Here is a 22,535-nt window from a genome sequence, read left to right as displayed (position 1 = left end):
TGATCCAGGTCTTGGACGCCTCTCCAACCAACGGAGTATCTTAAAGCCTCCATATGTATCAGGAAATGAGGTTTTCGGTTTAGGAGCGTAAATTTTGAAATGCTCCCACAACCATGCTTGGAGAAATGAGACATGGACATACGAGTCTACTTTCATATAACCATTAGAGACATACATATCCGCTGCTAAGTAATCCATATGGGTGTACAAAGATCCAAGGAACAAACTGCCGATGGGAAGAGCAACGCCTTTCGCTAATTTGATAGAAAATTTGATGAGCTTCTGCCTTATCTCCTTCTTGCAAGAGCCATCATCAAAAATGTCTCTGGATAACCACAGAGATAAAAATGCAGCAACATGGAGTGTATCATCCAACACCTGATCCGGATACGGCTCATCAGGGAACCATTCAGACACCCACCAGTTATAGAAGCACTTTTCCTCATAATCCTTACGAACATATCCTGTTGACTTCGTGACCAAAGTGGCATGCATTTTTTATTCTTCCTCAGACAAGATGACGTCAATATTCCCTATTATTGGAAGACTCAACATAATGGCTATGCTTTCCAAAGTAATGGTCATATCACCCATCTATATATAGACGTGTGAGTTTCCTGACACCATCTGGAGATGAAAGTAATCAAACCTGCAACATATTTTCTGATTTGAAGTGTCGTAAATGCCATGAAAGCATTCATGATTTGTGACCTAGTCATATTAGCCCTTACATGGTCTTGGCTTGTCATGAATTTCATCCATTTATCGTAAGAGCGCAATGGACTATGATAGATTTTGAAATCTATGGGAGAAGCCAGATACTCTTTCTTCTGAAGGCAAAACCTCATTATACGCTATGGATAGACTGCTTGGACTTCTCTTTCATTCTCTGAATCAGTCAGAAGGGTTGCCACGTATTTGGGATAGGTCCTCGTAACTGTATCAGACTTTGTAAAGAACTCATCATCCGTGTTTGGCTTAGAGTTGTTAGCATTTCTCGACGCGGCGGCAGAACTGCTTTCAGGTGACATCTTAACAAAATTCCTTATGCTACTTTTACTTTCGAAGTAACTACAACGGAGCAAAACAGAAAAAGTTACTACTTTGAAGAAAAGCATACGTGAAGATTTTGTCAAAAATTGGGTACAATGATTAAGAGCCAACTACAAATTTTTTACGGGAAAATTTTCTTTGGTCACATGTCATGGAGCTTGTGGCCAAGAGGAATGGGGACTGATGTTCGCTCAAATAAGTACTTGTCACGGGAAATGTGTTCTTAGACAAAAATGTGTCTTGTCGAGTGAATGGTGCTCACAGCAAAACGCAAAAAAAAATTAAAAAAACAACAACTAAAGCTAGGTTTTATGAAGAAATGAGCCAACGACGGCCGCTCGCCCATACATACTTGCTTTGCAATCGTCTTCGTTACTATTGATGTTGTGGCTAACGTTACTATAATACTACTTGCAAAGAGGAATCATTCATATTGGAGTATTTTTACAAGTTCATGGAAGACATGCCTATGGCTAGGGTTACACCAATGTAGAAGAGCAAACAAGAGGGAAGAGACGTTGGAATACATACCTGAAATATACTCGCCTTCTTTTAATGTTATTGTTCCTTCCACTGATCCACTCACGAATGATACACCTTTGCGGCTAACACGAAGACGCGGAAACAAATCCAACGATACAAAAATAGAAGATGGGCAACGCCTTTTATATGCATAGAGCTTTTTGGAGTTTGAGTAGAAGAAGGTTTCCTTTTTGGGCCATGTACGGAAGAAGTAAGCTTGGCCCGTGGTTCCAATGTTTCATGGCGCCAATCTCCATGGCCGAACCAGCACCACGCAAACGCTCCAAGCGCCAACGTCTTGTAGCCGAACAACACCATGCTAACGCTCCAAGCGCCAACGCCCGGTAGCCGAGCCGGAAGTACGCCAACGCTCCGAGCCGCCGGCGCAGGGATCATAATCGTGCCTCTTGCCAAGGTCAGTCGGATTTTTCCTGGCCAACTTTTTATGTCATGCCTTTTCAATTTTTATCCTGTCTGTCACCATCTCATTCTTACCCCGCAACAATGCCACTGTTACGTGCTAAGAAGGGGACTTAATATTGATGGTGGTTTTTAATTCAGGGATAAATTTGTAAAACCTTCAACTTAATGTGTCGTCACTCTGCAAAGAAACGGAGCCATGCAAAAGTGACGAGTGTTCAACCTTTCGCTGGCGCATTTGTTGAGAAACTCAATATATTCACATGAAATTTATCCAGAATGGTGCATATAGCAACAATCCCAGATATTCTGTAATTTCGGCACCCTGCTTGTATTATTCAGTTAATATAAGTTTCTTCGAATGCTTTTTGTGCTATGTTCCCCGGCTGAACCCTTAATATTGATATGGCATGGCAATTTGTGTTCACTCGCAGCAGAGTAGCACGAATTTCCAAGTATCAAAGTGTAGATGGTGGATTTTCGACAAAGGCTAAAATCGTAAAACCATAATTATACATATTCTTGATCCAACAATCAGATGAGTATTGAGGCTCATGTCTCTCATTAAAGCGTGAAAGCTCATGCCAAACCTATGATCGAGCGTACTACCTCTCAGAATATCTTCAAAAGTATTTGATCGAGTATATTACTTCTCAGAGCATATATATGCAGTCTCTCAGCTGAGACCACAACATATTTCATTAACTGAGCAATTTCAGTAATCACTCATGTAAAAAATCAAAATGATTGGACGGCTCCTAGATGTATTACACGCTAGTATAGAGCACTACATCTTCAGGACGTCGAAATGTTCCATGACTTTACAAGATAAATATTCAAATCGAGCATTCTGCTCTAGCTAGCTCATACCTCGATTTTTGAATAATTATAATGCTCCTAGAAAGCATGCCTGCTAGTATAGAGCCATCAATTAATTATTTCTAGTCGCAAAATTGCTAGAAAATACTCTACGTTCTGTATAATATTTCGTTACTTCAATTTATGGTTCTTCCCAGCAGAATTCCATGGGTTAGTAATAAATATTCAACGTACGGGAATCTGAGCCATCATCGAGTAAGTCCCGAGAAAACAGTGCAAATGTATTCAGCAATAAATGCATTAACGAGCACCTGAATGCACGAACGAGCATTACAAAACATGAAGGAACGATGAAACCATGGAGAAAATAATAATAATAAAATATTTAAGGAGACGTCCAAGGGGACCAAGCCCACCGGCCGACCGGTCATGCCACCGTGGAAGGTCCCATGCCCCTTCCTTTATTTTATCATATTTTATTATTTTCCTTGATCCCATGAAAATCCCTTCAATTCATGATATTTCCTTCACGTCAAGGAAATTGTGTAAAATTACATAAAATTAGGAAAGGTGTCACGGGACCGTGGTCACTCGCCGGCCGGCCGTCCATGCCCTAGCTGTGACCGGTCCCACACCTTGTAATTCCTTATTTTATTATTTATTATTTCCATCATCTCATGGAAATTCCTTAATCTTATGAAACTCCTTAGTTTCATGATATTTCCTCCACATCAAGGAAATTGTGTAAAACTACATAAAATTAGGAAAGGTGTCACGGGACCATGGTCACTAGCCGGTCGGCCATTCCCTAGCCGTGACCGTCCCACACCTTGTAATTCCTTATTTTATTAATTATTTCCATCATCTCGTGGAAATTCCTTAATCTCATGAAACTTCTCAGTTTAATGGTATTTCTTTCACATCAAGGAAATTATGCAAAATTACATAAAATTAGGAAAGGTGTCACGGGACTGTGGTCACTAGCCGGCCGTCCATGCCCTAGCCGTCACCGGTCCCACACCTTGTAATTCCTTATTTTATTAATTATTTCCATCATCTCATGGAAATCCCTTGATTTCATGGTATTTCCTTCAAATCATGAAAATAATATAAAATTAGGGAGACTCACGGGACCGGGCTCTAGCTGGCCGACCATGCCCAAGCCGGTCCCACACGCCCTTATTTTATTAATATTAATATTATTTGTTTCCCTCATCTCATGGAAACTCCTTTACTTCAAGGAAACTCCTTGATTTCAACTAACTCCTTGATTTCATGATATTTCCCTAAAATCATGAAAATAATATAAAATTAGGAAAAGTGCCATGGGGACCGGGCTCATTGTCCGGACGGCCATGCCTTGGACATAGCCAGTCCCACACTTCATGATTCCTTCATTTTATTATTATTATTTCCTTCATCTTATGAAGTTTTCTCAGTTTCAGCAAAATCCTTGATTTCTTCATATTTTCTCAAAATGTTGCTCAAACACACATCAGAAAATATCAAAATTCTCAGGACTGAGACACGAACACTTTGGTGACATGAGCATATTACCTTGACCGATCAAGGTTGGATTTTTGGATTGCAAGAGGCCGGTCCCGCATATTTTCATCATGACCTAATTTGTTCACATTAGGTTCAAACTCTTCCAAGCAATTTTGGAATTTCATAAACGATCGTCAGTCGATCCCGTGACCAACCAGGAACGGTTTCATGACCCCTTGGTCGGTCCTTCATCTCTTCATAATTTATTAGGTTTTATCACATAAGGCTCAGACGAACATTATTTGAATAAATGATTAAACCAGCATTTAATCATCCTTTCACCAACTGGTCTTCAAGAGACTTTGGTATTTTGATCACTCAAGTATCTCGGCGTTACATGGTCGACTCATCATCCCATGTATCCGGTCCCTATTTCACTCTGTGGTTGATTTTCAATAAATCATCAATTGATCAGCAATTGATCAAAATTAGGGTTTCGAATCCAAAGCTTTGCAAAAACATAATTATGAGCAGATTCAAACACTAATAATTTTATGTTGATACCGTGAATCAACAATTTAATTATTATACTCGACCCAGTCATCAATATCTTAAATTAATATTTTATTTGGTCCTGCTACCAGTAATTCATCAAACGAGCAACATTTGCTCAGATGAGCAATATTTGCTCAGACTAAGGAATATTGGTTCAACTGTCAATATTCAACAATCCATCGAATGAGCAACATTTTCTCACCTTAACTATCAACATTTACTCGAGAATTATACTTCTGTCTCAGCATACACGTTCAACTCATGAGTCCTAGAACATTTGCAAGTCATGTTCAACTCAGCAATATAAAGACTCATCGTCTCACCAAGTCAACAACTGACTAATTAAAACACGTCTACGTTGCAGACTCCACAATCACGAGATATCAATCGTGTCAAATGGGGGGATATTAACTAGGGTTTTGGTCTGGAGGTCTACGGCACGTGTGTTTATCCACGATGAGAATATGTGCAAGTCGTGCAATCAGTTGAAGGAGTTAGAAAAGTAGTGGGTAGAAAATCAACCAAGTCTCTGCACGATGAGCAACTGGTTTTAACAAGATTTCCACTTCCCCATTCTTTGACTCCAGCAACTGTCACACTTCATGGGATCAAGGTTTTTACAATTCTAGCAACATAAATAGCTCTCTGGACCGATGATTGAAAAGAGAACAATTCTTGCCAACAAGACAACGTTCATATAGAAAATCTTTCGTCAACACGAACTCATCGTCTTTGCAATTACTCAACTCAATCGTTCAGAAACTATTTTCACGCAGAATGCACAACACACCCACAATCTTTGATCACCATTGATCTCACATATTTCTCAGCTTCCCTCCTACAGATCGACCCATCCTCTCTTGTGACCGAATTGACCCTAGAACGTCCATTGTCTTGGTTTAGGCCGGATTCCTACAGATTGATCTCTCGAACTTAAAGCACTCACTTCTTGCAGTGCATCTGTGTGAAGTTAAACATTTCGCTCGGTTCAAGGAGAATCCTCCGCACGGTCGTCTCCTCAATTCCGTAAAAACCATCAAATCGTTTTTCCCCAACTACAGAATGACGACCACAGTGGGAGATCATTCTCTCAGTTGCAACCTCAATTCTCACAAGATGGTTGATCTTAGGTCGCGTACAATTACAAATCCTAACACGAACGATGCTAGCACTAGCAACGACACCAATGATGGTATTCCAGAAACCATTCCTACTTACAACAATGGTGGTGACATCACTCCTCCTCAGGGAATCATCCTATATTCGTTCGGCATCCCGAAGAAGTCAGAAAAATTCCGCCTACCATAGGTGATCTCATGAAGGTGCAAGAAACTCTTTCCAAAAATCAGACTGACATCGCTACCACTCAGAAGGAATTATTCAATTATCTCAAGACTCTTACAGACAAGGTGTCATAGAAAACTCAAGAAAAGGGAAAAAGAAAAGAAACATTTTCGAATGCTGACCCTGAAGTTGTTCCAGTTCATACGGTAGATGACAATGAAGTCCGTAAAGCTGCAGACGATTCATCGGCGAAGGAATTATCAAATTTCATTACTCGGGAAGATTTGGAATGCCTCTTGGAGAACCATGGAAAAGACAAGACACCACATGTCAGCTACTAGCCTCCATACCTTGCTTCTATGCAAAGGATTCCTCTACCAAAAGTTTATGTCTCTCCAACGTTTACCCTTTATGATGGAACAGGAAATGCTCGAGAACATGTTTCTCGATTTATGGAAGCATTGGGCGAACATGAGCACAACCATGTTATCCGCCTTAAGGAATTCTCAAAATCTCTGAAAGGCAGGGCAGATACCTGGTACAACAACATCAAACCAGGAAGTATCACCAGTTGAGGATAAATGATTAACGCCTTCTACAAAAAGTACTTCTTCGTGTCAGAGCAAATCACTCTCTCTGATCTGGGAAGAATGTTTCAGAGAAGCAATGAACACCCCAATGATTATGTGAAAAGGTTCAGGGTTCAAGCCTTGGACTGTCATGACCCGAACGTCACGGAGCAACAACTTGTAGACTTGTGCATCAATGTCATAATCCCGGTCTACAGAGCTTTATTGGAATATCTTCATTTCCAGACCTTTTCAGAACTTCATGAAGCGGCGAAGAGATCAGCAACTACATCACCCGCTTTACTGGAAAGAATAAAAACTACAAAATCTAAGGAACCGCGAGACACTCGAGGTAGCAGATATTTGATCAACAAACAGTACAACCTCCAGCCTTCCACAAATGCTGTTGCGGAAGGGAGCAAATGAAAATCCGAACCGCAGCGCAAGCCAGCTCCTCCAAAAGTATCAAGAAAGGATAATCAAATCCGGGAAGCACAAGCTCCAACCCAAAATGAAGATCCAGCAGAACCTGACTTCCCTATCTCCGTTGAAGAGGTCATTGAACTGCTGGATGCCTGGATCCAAGACGGTGCAATCAAGTTGCCATATGTCAGAAAAGAACCAACTGAAGAAGACATATAAAATCCTCATTACCGTCGTTTTCATAGATTCGTCAATTATCCCACGAAGGACTGGAGGAGTGCACAGAGATCCTCTCCCAATCAGAACTTTCACTCTTTCTGAATCGCATGTCAAAGAAGCAGTTCAATCCTTAATCGAGCATGTCTGTGAACTGCTGTACTTGTCAAAGGCTCAAAGGGGAGACATTTTTGCTGCATTGAATCATATCGTGTCAGGGAAACGTTTATTGATTCAAGAGACATTTCCTGAGCCTGCTGCAACGGACAAAGAAATGTATGACTGGGGACTGCTCTCCACAGTGCATCTCAAAGGAAATGAATTCATAAGGGTGTTCGTTGATATTGGCACAACCATCAACATCATTCCTTTGAAAACTCTCAGAGCCGCTGGCATTACTCGGCAAGAATCCACACATGCTCCCATGTTAATCAAAGATCATGAAGGGACACTCAGAGATGCATATGGTTACATCAACTTCAAGGTCAGAGAAAATTCGGTCTGCACTGAGACCAAGTTTTATATAATCCGGGAAAATCCAGGATATGACATGATTCTTGGACGACGTTGGATTCATGCTAGAAAGGTGACTCTAATTCCTTCGGTTGAAGAAAGCTCTGATTCAGAATAAATAGAAGATACTCAATCATTCGAGCATCTGGAGGAAGTTAAACCCTTGATGGAATTAGCATAGAAACCTGGAGAAAGTGCACACTCCTTCATCAAAAGGTTCTGTACTAAGGCAAGTCTGATTCCTCTTCATGTGCCTATACTACCGATGTTTAATTATTTTTCCCTGGTCCGAGGACTTCTTCCCACTAACAACTTAGCCGTCGCAAAGTGCTATGAGTGGATAGCCTCACCGCGGCAATATTACACCAAATGGTTGAACACAGAGTTCCTTCAAACTAAGCATTGTAGTGATCTACACTACAAATTAGCTCAGAAGAAACTCAAATCTCTAAGGATAGAGATTTAGAATAGGTAGAAAAGAAGTTTTGAGGGAGAAAAGCAGTTTCTGATTATTGATTTTTCATGGTTCCAAGAGAAGACCCTTAGAGACTATATAAAACACACACAATCCCCTAGATAGGTACGTGTGGACTACAACACGCCTCAACTAACATAACCGACCCCACTAACAAGGGTTCCCTAACAACAACTCGGGCGCCATTAACACAAATCAGAAAAACATAAACTTAAAAAGGAGGGGGTTATGACAATTTCCTCTTCTTCTGAAGATTCTTGTCCTCAAGAATCAGTTTTGGAAATTGTAGCTCAATGTAGTGCATGTCCTCCCAAGTGGCTTCTTCAACAGCAAAACCCTCCCACTGGATAAGTAGTTGAGGAACAATCTGAGAATTCTTCTTAATCTTCCTAGTGTTCAGCACCTATAATGGCTTCATCTTGATCTCTCATTCTTTAGTTGTGGCTGGAAGGTTGGTTTGTGGCATGACTCTCACTCCTAGCTTAGGCTTGAACTGAGATACATGGAAGGTTGGATGTATCTTTGATCCTGCTGGTAACTTCAGCCTGTAATCCACCTTCCCTACTCTTTCTTCTACTTGGTAAGGACCGAAAAATTTAGCAGAAAGTTTTAGACTTCTCCTTACCTGAATTGAGGATTGTTTGTAAGGCCGTAAACGCAAGTACACCCAGTCTCCCACCTCAAAGGATCTCTCTGACCTTTTTTTGTCAGATTGATTCTTGATCCTTTGCTGAGCCATCTCCAAAGCTTCTTTCAATAGTGACTTTATAATTTTCCTCTGTTCAAGGTAGTTGTCAACTTCAGCATTAACTCTTTGTTTTGAGGTGGAAATCCCAAACTGAGGAGGTACATATCCAAACAGGGCTTCAAAAGGGGAGAGTTTCAGTCTTGTATGGTATCTAGAGTTATACCACCACTGAGCCATTGCTAACCATGATACCCATTTACTTGGTTTCAAACTGGTCATGCACCTTAAGTATGACTCCAGACATGCATTTACCCTTTCAGTCTGCCCATCAGTCTGGGGATGATAGGCAGTACTCAAGTGTAGTGTTGTTCCCAATCTTTTAAAGAGATCTTTCCAAAAGTTACTCACAAACATAGCATCTCTATCTGAAACTATGAACTTGGGGATCCCATGCAGTTTATAAACATTATCTATAAATACCTTAGCCACAAATGTTGCAGTGTAAGGGCGGCTCAATGCCAAAAAATGGCTGAACTTTGTAAATCTGTGTACCACCACCAAAATCACTTCTCTTCCTTCAGATTTTGGTAGACCATTTATGAAGTCCATGCTAATATGTTCCCATGCTTCTCCTGGTACTAGAAGTGGTTGCAGCAATCCAGCTGGTGCTGTATTAAAACCCTTGTGTTGCTGACAAACTTCACAGTTGCTCACTACCTCCTTGATGTCAGATTTCATACTAGTCCAAAAGAAGTAGAGTTTGGATCTTTGGTAGGTAGCCTGAATCCCTGAATTTCCTCCTCCAGAAGAGGAATGGCTTGAGTAAATAACCTTCTGCCTTAGGCCTCCTCCTTGGCCAATGTAGATTCTGCCCTTGTACCTCAGTATCCCTTGTTGATAATTAAAGTCACTCTCCTTGAGTCCATGTAAGGTAAGTTGTGGTATTAAATTCTCAGCAACTTGATCATCTTTGTAACTTTCATGTACTTCTATCAACCAATTTGGCTGTAAAAGAGTCAATCTCTGACATTGTGGCTCTCCCTCCAGTTGTACTCTTGACAGTGCATCAGCTACCAAGTTTTCAGAACCCTTTTTATACTTCAACTCATAGTCATAACCCAATAACTTGGCTAACTATTTTTGCTCCAATAGAGACTGAACCCTCTGCTCCATGAAGTACCTGATACTTTGATGATCAGTATAGATAGTAAACTTGTTACCTAATAGATAAGACCTCCACTTGTTCACTGCCATTACCACTTCCATTAGCTCCTTCTCATATGTTGACATGGTTAGGAACCTTGGTATCATGCCTTTGCTGTAGAAGGTTATGGATTCCCCCCTTGCATCAAGACTTCCCCCACACCAGTATCACAAGCATCAGTAGAGAGCTCAAATGGATTCTTGAAGTCAGGCAACACCAAAACTGGAGTGGTTGTGACTGCTTTCTTAAGTTTCTCAAAAGCAGCTTGAGCTGAATCACTCCAATGGAAATTATTCTTCTTCAACAATTCTGTGAGTGGCTTAGCAATGACTCCATAATTCTTCACAAACCTCCTGTAATAACCAGTCAATCCCAGAAAACCTCTTAAATCTTTTACAGTTACTGGAGCAGGCCATCTAGTCATGTTGTCAATTTTTGTTGGGTCTGCAGCTGCACCCTCTCCTGATATAATGTGTCCTAAGTACTCCAGCTGGTCTTGGCCAAAGGAACACTTGCTAAGCTTTGAAAAGAGTGAATATTCCTTGAGAGTTGCTAGTGTGAGCTGTAGGTGTTGCATATGAGTCTCCATGTCTGGACTGTATACCAAAATGTCATCAAAGAAAACTAGAATAAACTTCCTTATGTAGGGTCTGAAGATATCATTCATGAGAGCTTGAAAGCTAGCTGGAGCATTGGTTAAGCCAAATGGCATGACTAAGAACTCATAGTGCCATTGATGTGTTTTAAAGATGCTTTATGTGTATCTGCTGGGTAAACTCTAATCTGATGATATCCAACCCTCAAGTCTATTTTGGTGAAGACCTTAGCACCCTTCAACTCATCCAATAATTCCTCAATGACAGGAATTGGATACTTGCCTTTCACATTTAACTCATTCACCTTTCTGTAATCTACACAGAATCCCCAACTGTCATCCTTCTTTTTGACTAGTAGTATAGGTGAAGAAAAAAGGTTGTTGCTACGCTTGATCACTCCAGAGTTTAACATTTCTTGCACAAGTTTCTCCACTACTTATTTTTGTACATAGGGAATTCTATAGGGCCTTTGATTAGGAGGGGTAGCATTTGGTTGTAAGGGTATATGATGGTCATGGGATCTTTGTGGAGGTAACGAAGTGGGTTCTTGAAATATGTTGGAATAAGTGGATAGGAGGGGTTCAAGAATTTCAGGTGTTTGCCGTTGCATTTCTTGAGCTGTGATGCAGAACAGATGCCCCATATTCCATGAGTGCTTTTCTTGAGAAATTTATGGCAGGCCTTAGCAGACATAGCAGAAATTATCACTTCCTCACCACTTACTTTTAATTAAATATTGTTCCAATCTCTCATGAATGATATACTCAGCTTCTTAAAATCAAACTTAATTCGGCTGACACTTCTCATCCAATGTACCCCCAGCACCATGTCACACCCTCCAAGAGCTAACAGTCTTACTTCTGAGGAGAACTTGTGACCCTGCATGCTCCAAGTGAATTATGGTCATTTAGCATCACTTACTACTTTATTTCCATCAGCCACAGCAAATGGTAAAGCAGCAGTGGGTTCAATCAATGTACCACTTAGCCTTGCCACCTCAGGGTCTAGGAAGCTGTGGGTACTTCCACTGTCTATCAGAGTAGTAATGGTTCTCTTATTTTTAAGAACTCCTTGAATTTTGATGGTATTGTGGGATACATTACCAGATAGTGCATGTAAGGAAATTTCCACCTCCTCTTCTAGCTCTTGAATCTGGGAAGCATTATCTGGTGAGTCCACTTCAGAGTTAGTTGCTTCTTCTTCTTCTCCTTCCAGCATGTAAAGTTGTTGCTTAACACATCTGTGTCCTTTCTGAAAAACTTCATAACAATTGTAACAAAGTCCTTTCTCCCTTCTTGCCCTCATCTCAGCATATGTTAACTTCTTAATGGGGAGTAACTGTGGACTTGAACTTCCTCTAGGAGATGGTGAATTTGATTTAGGGGTAGTCACAAATCTCCTAAAACTACTCTCACTCACTGACAATGGAGGAAGTTTGGATATAAACTTAGCCTTCTTAGCTGTTTTCTCAAGAAGGGATTCCTGTATTCTAGCCAAATAAATTGCCTGATTCAGATTAGATGGAGAGTGCATTTGAACTGCCATTCTAATCTCCTCCTTTAACCCACTTATAAATCTTGATGTGAAATATGACTCGATGAGATGTGGGTACTTAGCTATCATGAGGGCCTTAAGTTCCTCAAATAATTCTTGATATTCTAGTACAGTACCCTCCTGAAATAATTTATTGAATTCACCCACTATATCATCATGGCCTAGCTCTTGAAATCTGAAATTCACATCAGTACAAAATTCTTCCCATATATGAAATCCTTCCCAACTTGGTAATCCTGATGCCAAACATCATCCCTTCCATACAAATATAGAGAAGTCATTACTACAATCTGTTCCTCGTCCATAACATGTAGCTGAAAGAATTTATTGCACTTTCTAATCCAGGATCTAGGGTTATTCCCATCAAACCTAGGAAATTCTATTTTCGGTTTATGAGAATGTGAAATTGGGTTAATGAGTATATGTTTGTTACCTTCAGTTTCAGGCCCCTTCCCTCCAGAATGGGTTACTGGAATGTCCGCATCTGGTAGCAATCCTTCACCAGTGCATTGTCGATTTAGAATTTTAGCTCCTAAGAAAGCCATACGAGTATCAAACAGACTTCCCAAACTAGCTAGTAGAGATGGAGATAACGATTGTTCAGATTCCTCCATCTTCTTACTCAACTCTTTGAAACCTTCACTATGTTCTTTAGATAGCTCATTAACCCTCTTGTTCAGGGCATCAAAATCTTTTTGGGTCACCATAGTTACACATGAACACTCGGGATTGAGTGCTCTGATACCAATTGTAGTGATCTACACTACAAATTAGCTCAGAAGCAACTCAAATCTCTAAGGATAGAGATTTATAATAGGTAGAAAAGAAGTTTTGAGGGAGAAAAGCAGTTTCTGATTATTGATTTTTCATGGTTCCAAGAGAAGACCCTTACAGACTATACCAACCACACACAATCCCCTAGCTAGGCACGTGCGGACTACAACGCGCCTCAACTAACATAATCGACCCCATGAACAAGGGTGCCCCTAACAAAAACTCGGGCGCCATTAACACAAATCAGAAAAACATAAACTTAAAAGGGGGAGGGGGGTTATGACAAGCATTCTATCAAAAGGTTTATTGTTGAAGACATAGCTCAATGACAGACAATACTCTGGATACTCTCCTTTGCATGATTGTCCATATGTGCCATAGCCATGGAATCCCACCGCATGAGGAATTCTGAACCAATAGAAGATATTCAAAGCACGGACAATCAAACCTAACAAGTTTCAGGAAGGATATTTAGTTCTCAAAGCATCTAAGCGCAACTTTCATTCTGCAAGAAACTCCAATTGGGAAGGACCTTTCATGGTTGCTAAATCCATAGTTGGAGGATACTACAAGCTGATCAATACGGATGGCAGGTCGGTGCCAATGATACACGAGAATTGTCTTAAAGCATTTGACGCCTGAAATTATTGGGCATTTGAGGTACTAGGCGCTTGAACATTCATGCCGTCTGGATTTGGCGTTTAATATTTTCTTTCATTGTATTTCAATTTCTCCAAAACATTTGCAATACTTGCATTCAATATTTGAATTCAACAATTTATCAAAATTAAATTCATTTTACTTAAAGAAAATTTCTATCAAATCCAAAAGAAAATCCTCAATCACCTACTAGTCCAAAACCAATCAAAAAAAATTAAAACCAAAATAAAACCTCACATCTCTCAGAAGTTCAGAAGTTCAAGATATTATGAAAAGGAAATCAAAGAAAATCAGTAAAGAAAGATTTTCGCTCCTCTGCATCCTTCAAGACTTGTAAGGCCGCCTTATCCATATTCACCTCTTCAGTCAGCCTAGCAATCTTATCTTCCTTCTCCATCATAGCAGTGTTGGGAAATGGTATGTTCTTATCACATGAATCCTTGATGGCATTTATCTTCTTACGAAGCCACTTCACGTTGAAGCCAAGTCTCTCAGAATTATCCAAGTTGAACCCCCTTAGGAGTACATCTGGAGTGACAGTATTTATGGCCCTAGCACATATATCACTTACAAAACATGAGATAACACTTACTTGCATTGTTAAAGAATAATCACGCTTTGGATCTCTGGTAACGATGATGTGAACAAATTTCCTCCATATCTTCTCGTACAAGCCGGCATATCCAATAGGAGCGCCGAATCCACCAACTAGTTCGTGGTATGGGAGTGATGCATCAAATGGAGGATCAAAAGCAATCCCTGAACTCGGGTATTCATGCACCACTATACGATTCTCAATTACTGGAGTAACTTCTACGGTCGTGACTTCAGCTTCTTCTACTTGTGGTTCGGCTTCTTCCGCCACTGAAGCAACGACAGTTGAAGTCTCAGTTTCCTTAATGGTTTCAGTAGCAATCCCCTCATGGCCTTGAAGTTAAGGGGTGGTTTTCTCTTCATCAATAACCACAGGTTTGTTCGAATCATCATTATTGGTTCCATTATTCTCAACTTCGGCATTTAGTACCTAATACGAAGATTACATGAGATTAGAGCAATCTAAACATGGAAACCAAATGTAATCATAAACTACAGCATAAAAGTTGTATAACATCACCAAATTTCATCATTATGCATTCAAGACACTATCAAATAGCGTGAAAGTCATAAAAGCACGTTTTACAACACGCTCATCTGAGAGGATTTTACACTATCATGTAGAAAACGACTAACTGGGAGAAATTGGTGAAAAATATAAGGTCTAGTTATATACCATTATCTTTGTATGGATTTTATCTAAAACATATCAGAATTTCATAGCAATTGAATGAACGAGTAAAACGATTTGGCCAAAACATCGAACTACATGCCAGCTGAAAATTTTCAGAAAGTCTCCTGGAAGTTTACTGTTTCGCTGATTTTGGCCCCTAAACGTGCTCAAAACTCCAAAAGCTTCTTCGATAAATCTTGGAAATTTTCTGGTAATGAAGATACATTGGTAGATCGCAAAAATCCGACATCGGATGAAGATTTTATGGCGTTTTTGCTAAAAGGCTGAGTTCTGAATTTTCCGGTGACGTATTTCAGCAAAACTTTTCGTATATTCACATGAATTTCATTCATTCATTCATAAATCAAGAAATTTATGCTTCTATGGATAAAATTCAAGAGAAATACTTACTTGGGTGGTCTCTGAAGCGTTCAAAGAACCTGAATTGCCCGTATCAACATCAAGAGCACCATTGCTTTCATTCGGTGTTGGATTTTGGGAATCTTCTTTACCGCCATTTTCCGAAGATGAACAAACATCACCAGTATTCTTCACTTCCATGGTGACATCCTCCTGGACATGTTCTCAACAATTAGCATTTTGTCTACAAAGCATCATAATTGGTTATACGAAGAAATACTTACGGCCTCTTCTTCATCACTCAAGTCAGAAACTGCTTGCCCAACAGCAGAGAATTGAAGACCGTCAATATTCGATGGAGTGAAGTTCTACAACGGAATAAAAAATATTGGTTTTCTAATCCTAATAATACGGATGAGAAGAAGTCACATCCAGATAAGAACCAACAACTCACCAAAGAAACAACTAGGGACTTTATAGTATTGGACCACAATCTATAATTCTTGCTCCTGCCTTCTCCGTCGTGAAAAGTTGCTTCAGTTTCTGAGAGGTATACATCGATTCGAGGTCTTACATTACGACCGTCCTGTGAAAATTTTGATGCAATAATCAAACCACAATTATCATGATTTTATGAAGATTCTGCAAAGAATACTTACTTGTGAACATCCTGGAGATGTCTTCTGTTTATCATCACCAGGGAAATGCTTCAGTCTTGGCCGAGAGTAGCAATCATCTCAGCAGAAGGAGGCTCCTTTAATAAAGGTTGATCAACTCTCATGAAATCAAGTAAACGCACGAGTTGTCGATCCCAAAAGTTTACGTAACCTGGAGTTACATATGTAGTTCGCTCAGAGCTAGGAAACCAAGTATTCACTTCCTTCCACATGTGTGTGGTCTAAATGGGTCATGAGCTGTTCAACTGATGGTTTCCTTCTTCGAAAAGTCGGAACACACTGATCCATACCCATTTGCCGAGCTGCTCTATCAATATTATACTCTTCCACCGAGAATTCTCCATGTATTGTTGATATCAAGTGACCAGGAGTGCAACTCAGCATAAAAGACCTCTCGCCGTCACTCAAATCAGCACCAGATTTCAAAGTCATACTCTCTTCAGCATTGGAGGTTGTCAACTGAAAAATATGAGGAGGAATTAACACCCATGGACGGAAGTTGGATTCAGATTCACGATCTAACACATCAACGAAACGAGTCTTGATTCGGGGCTGCTTTGTAGACCAGCGCATGATCCTGGCATTGTCCCTCTCAGAGAAAACATGACGAGCATCAGCGTTCAGTCCTTGCAAGATAGTACGTGGAATGGGTGCATAGTTGTTGAAACGTTCCCACATCAAAGCTTAAAGAAACATCATATTGGCATAACATCCAATCTTCATGAATCCATTTGAGACGATGGAGTCTATAATCAAGGAATCCAAGTTGGAGTAAAAAGATCCCAAGAACAGACTACCTATTGGGAGTTTCTCACCCTGAGCCATCTTAATGGCAAAAGGAATCACGAACGGCTTCAACAGATTTCCAGCATCTTCAAATACATCTCTGGACAGCCATAAACACAAGAAAGTAGCAATAGATAGTGTACCGTCAACAGGCCAGCCAAGAGGAGTATCCATCGGCCGCTAATGTATCAACGAATGAGCGTAACAACCTTTGCTGCCGGATACCTTATCGATCTTCTCCATTGCAGCTGTCAAGATGTTAGACATTGCTTTTTCCTCTAAGGAAGAAAGACCTTCAGGAAGGTTACCCGTGATTGGAAGATGCAACAAAGCAACTACATCCTCCAAGGTGATGGAAAACTCTCCCCATCTGCATACGAAAGTGTGAGTTGGAATGCACCAACGAGAAAGTAGAGCTGCCATACCTCGCGCATCATGAAAAATGAACAAGTCTCCAGAGGCTTGGATGGCCCGTGTTATTTGTGCATCATGTAGCATGGCTCGAACACGATGAAAACCCAGCATATACCTCGCCCATCCAAAAATATTTTCTAAAGGCCGTCGAGAAATCTTGAATTCAATCATTGACGCAGAAAAATATCGTCGTTCAAGACAGAGCCGAATGGTTGCCTTAGGAGTCACCAATTTTTTCTGAGTAACCTCTCTAGGATTTATCAGAAGACGAAATGTTGGAGTTCTGAGGCACTTTTCAGGTCCTTAATGCACAAAGAATGCATCCTCTATGTTTGGAACATTCTTGATTCCAGGTATTTCATCTTCTTCTCCACCAATAGAAGCCTCCTCCATGCATGTATCATCTCTGGAGACATCATTTTCTTGAGGATTAGACATCCTTGCGAAGTGGATGAAACATGCACACAATACTCTACTTCAGTCTATCATCCATACAGATGCAAACTCCGACAAGATGATGGAATCATGCACACGTCAATTTTGCAAAGAAATAGTAATTCTTAAACTCTTCCCTTTTTAAGATTCTACTAACAGTAGTGATTGTGATGCAAGAGTTAGCACTTCCAAACTTGTTCGTTTCTTCGAAATCTACAAAAGACGAGCAAAACTCAGGTTTTCATAAAATCGAGAACATAATTTCCATAGTGTGAACAGCCACAACCGTGTTATAGAACTCACACCAAGATGATATTTCATCATAAATAAATCATCTAACTTCAAGGGTTGCTCAAAACCTATATTTTGATTTTAACAACAAAAAAAAAAAATGCGTACCTGTCAGTGCCGGACGGTCGGCAACGGGGATTTTCGGCGAATTTTTCCTGCTCTCTTATACTGCTGACGTGAAGGGAGGAAGAAGGTGAAGGTGGTGGTCGGACGTGTGAGGAGTAACAAAAAAAAGGATTAATTCCTTTTATATCGAATTTTGTTTCCAAAACCTAATTTCACAAGGATTTCCTCTCTTGGGTCGGGCCCGTGAATCCTAAACCGACCAAGGTTCCATCACCAAATCAGCAGTCCTACATCAATTTATGCTCGGCGATGCTCTATCATGCTGTTGGGATCTTCGTTCAAGCCATGGTCCGTTCATGCGATCGAAAATCCGGTAACATCTTATTTTACGACTAAGTTCAACTACTTATTTTCGTCTGTAACTGTAACAGGAAAATCACCATTCGGTGCTGACTGAGGAACATGACTGTCCCTCACTAAGCAGGGGACTTAATGTAGATGGTGGATTTTCGACAAAGGCTAAAATCGTAAAACCATAATTGTACATATTCCTGATTCAGCAATCGGATGAGTATTCAGGCTCATGTCTCTCGTTAAAGCGTGAAAGCTCATGTCACCACTCTGATCGAGCATACTACCTCTCATAATATCTTCAAAAGTATCTGATCGAGCATATTACTTCTCAGAGCATATATATGCAGTCTCTCAGCTGAGACCACAACATATTCCATTAACTGAGCAATTTCAGCAATCACTCCTATAAAGAATCGAAATGATTGGACGGCTCCTAGATGTATTACTCTCTAGTATAGAGCACTACGTCTTTAGGACGTCGCAATGTTCCCTGAATTTACGAGATAAACATTCAAATCGAGCGTTCTACTCCAGCTAGCTCATATCTCGATTTCTGAATAATTATAATGCTCCTAGACAACATGCCTGCTATTATAGAGCCATCAATTAATTATTTCTAGTCGCAAAATTCATCAATTGAATTCCTAGAAAATACTCTACGTTTTGTTTAATATTTCGTTACTTCAATTTATGGTTTTTCCCAGCAGAATTCCATGGGTTAGTAATAAATATTCAATGTACGGGCATCTGAGCCATCATCGGGTAAGCCCCGAGAAAATGGTGCAAATGTATTCAGCAATAAATGCACTAACGAGCACCTGAATGCACGAACGAGCATTCCAAAATATGAAGGAACGATGAAACCATGGACAAAATAATAATAATAAAATATTTAAGGAGACTTCCAAGGGGACCAAGCCCACCGGCCGGCCGGTCATGCCGCCGTGGTCGGTCCCACGCCCCTTCCTTTATTTTATCTTATTTTGTTATTTTCCTTGATCCCATGAAAATCCTTTCATTTGAGCAAATCCCTTTAATTCATGATATTTCCTTCACATCAAGGAAATTGTGTAAAATTACATAAAATTAGGAAAGGTGTCACGGGACCATGGTCACTCGCCAGCCGGCGATGTAGCAGTGACCGGTCCCACACCTTGTAATTCCTTATTTTATTAATTATTATTCCCATCATCTCATGGAAATTCCTTAATCTTATGAAACTCCTTAGTTTCATGATATTTCCTTCACATCAAAGAAATTGTGTAAAATTACATAAAATTAGGAAAGGTGTCACGGGACCGTGGTCACTAGCCGGCCGGCCATGCCCTAGCCGTGACCGGACCCGCACCTTGTAATTTGTTATTTTATTAATTATTATTTCCATCATCTCATGGAAATTCCTTAATCTTATGAAACTCCTTAGTTTCATGATATTTCCTTCACATCAAGGAAATTGTGTAAAATTACATAAAATTAGGAAAGTTGTCACGGGACCATGGTTAGTAGCCGGCCCGGCATGCCCTAGCCATGACCGTCCCACACCTTGTAATTCCTTATTTTATTAATTATTTCCATAATCTCATGGAAATTCCTTAATCTCAAGAAACTTCTCAGTTTCATGGTATTTCCTCCACATCAAGGAAATTATGCAAACTTACATAAAATAAGGAAAGGTGTCACATGACCGTGGTCACTAGCCATCCGGCCATGCCTTAGCCGTGAACGGTCCCACACCTTGTAATTCCTTATTTTATTAATTATTTCCATCATCTCATGGAAATCCCTTGATTTCATGATATTTTCTTCAAATCATGAAAATAATATAAAATTAGGGAGACTCACGGGACCGGCCCTAGCTGGCCGACCATGCCCAAGCCGGTCCCATATGCCCTTGTGTTATTAATATTAATATTATTTGTTTCCCTCATCTCTTGGAAACTCCTTCACTTCAAGGAAATTCCTTGATTTCAACAAACTCCTTAAATTCATGATATTTCCCTAAAATCATGAAAATAATATAAAATTAGAAAAAGTGTCATGGGACAGGACTCATTTTCCGTCCGGCCATTCCTTGGCCATAGCCGGTCCCACACTTCATGATTTCTTCATTTTATTATTATTATTTCCTTCATCTTATGAAGTTTTCTCAGTTTAAGCAAAATCCTTGATTTCTTCATATTTTCTCAAAATGTTGTTCAAACGCATATCATAAAACATCAAAATTCCCAGGACTGAGACATAAACACTTTGGTGACATGAGCATATTACCTTGACCGATCAAGGTTGGCTCTTTGGCTTGCAAGAGGCCGGTCCTGCATATTTTCATCATTTGACCTAATTTGTTCACATTAGGTTCAAACTATTCCAAGCAATTTCGGAATTTCATGAAACGATCGTCAGTCGATCCCGTGACCAACCAGGGATGGTTTCTTGACCCCTTGTTCGGTCCTTCATCTCTTCATAATTTATTAGGTTTTATCACCTAAGGTTCAGACGAACATTATTTGAATAAATGATTAAACCAGCATTTAATCATTCTTTCACCAACTGGTCTTCAAGAGGCTTTGGTATTTTGCTCACTCGAGTATCTCGGCGTTACATGGTCGACTCATAATCCCATGTATCCGGTCCATTTTTCACTCCGTGGTTGATTTTCAATAAATCATCAATTGATCAGCAATTGATCAAAATTAGGGTTTCGAATCCAAAGCTTTGAAAAACATAATTCTGAGCAGATTCAAACACTAATAATTTTATGTTTATCCCGTGAATCAACACTTTAATTATTATACTCGACCAGTCGTCAATATTTTAAATTAATATTTGATTTGGTCCTGCTACCAATAATTCATCAAACGAGCAATATTTGCTCAGATGAGCAATATTTGCTCAGACTAAGGAATATTTGTTCAACTATTAATATTCAATATTCCATCGAATGAGCAACATTTTCTCACCTTCACTATCAATATTTACTCGAGAATTATACCTCTGTCTCAGCAGTCACGTTCAAACTCATGAATCCTAGAATATTTGCAAGTCATGTTCAACTCAGCAATACAAAGACTCATCATCTCATCAAGTCAACAACTGACTAATTAAAACATGTCTACCTTGCAGACTTCACAATCACGAGACATCAATCGTGTCACATGGGGGGATATTAACTAGGGTTTTGGTCTGGCGGTCTACGACACGTGTGTTCATCCACGATGAGAATGTGAGCAAGTCGTGCAATCAGTTGAAGGAGTTAGCAAAGTAGTGGGTAGAAAATAAACCAAGTCTCCGCACTATGAGCAACTGGTTTTAACACGATTTCCACTTTCCCACTCTTTGACTCCAGCAACTGTCACACTTCATGGGATCAAGGTGTTTACAATTCTAGCAACAAAAATAGCTCTCTGAACCGATGATTGAAAAGGGAACAATTCTTGCCAACAAGACAACGTTCATACAGACAATCTTTCGTCTACACGAACTCATCGTCTTTGCAATTACTCAACTCAATCGTTCAGAAACTATTTTCACGCAGAATACACAACACACCTACAATCTGTAATCACTATTGATCTCACACATTTCTCAGCTTTCCTCCTACATATCGACTCATCCTCTCTTGTGACCGAATTGAATCTGGAACGGCCATTGTCTTGGTTTAGGCCGGAGTCCTAAAAATTGATCTCTCGAACTTAAAGCACTCCCTTCTTACAGTGTATCTGTGTGAGGTTAAACATTTCGCTCGGTTCATGGAGACTCCTCCGCACGGTCGTCTCCTCAATTCCGTAAAAACCATCGAATCGTTTTTCCCCATATACACAAAGTTAAGGTCTTTGCATATAAGTACTCAATCGGAAAGCATACTGCTCTCTGGCAATAAACTTAAAGAACTCTATGTCAACACATAGAATTCAATCAATTTTGTGATAATTCACAAGATTCAGATATTACCCTGACTAATTTGCAAAAATTAGGGTTTTGCGCCCTGTGCATATATTAGACCTCGCCGGTCGAAATTAAGCCTAAGCGAACTAGGCAATTAATCCGTCATGGATTAGTAGGTGCAAAATCCTAC

The sequence above is a fragment of the Papaver somniferum genome, chromosome 11 (assembly GCF_003573695.1).
Source record: "Papaver somniferum cultivar HN1 chromosome 11, ASM357369v1, whole genome shotgun sequence".
In the NCBI taxonomy this organism is placed as follows: domain Eukaryota; kingdom Viridiplantae; phylum Streptophyta; class Magnoliopsida; order Ranunculales; family Papaveraceae; genus Papaver; species Papaver somniferum.
This window is presented reverse-complemented; position numbering follows the sequence as displayed.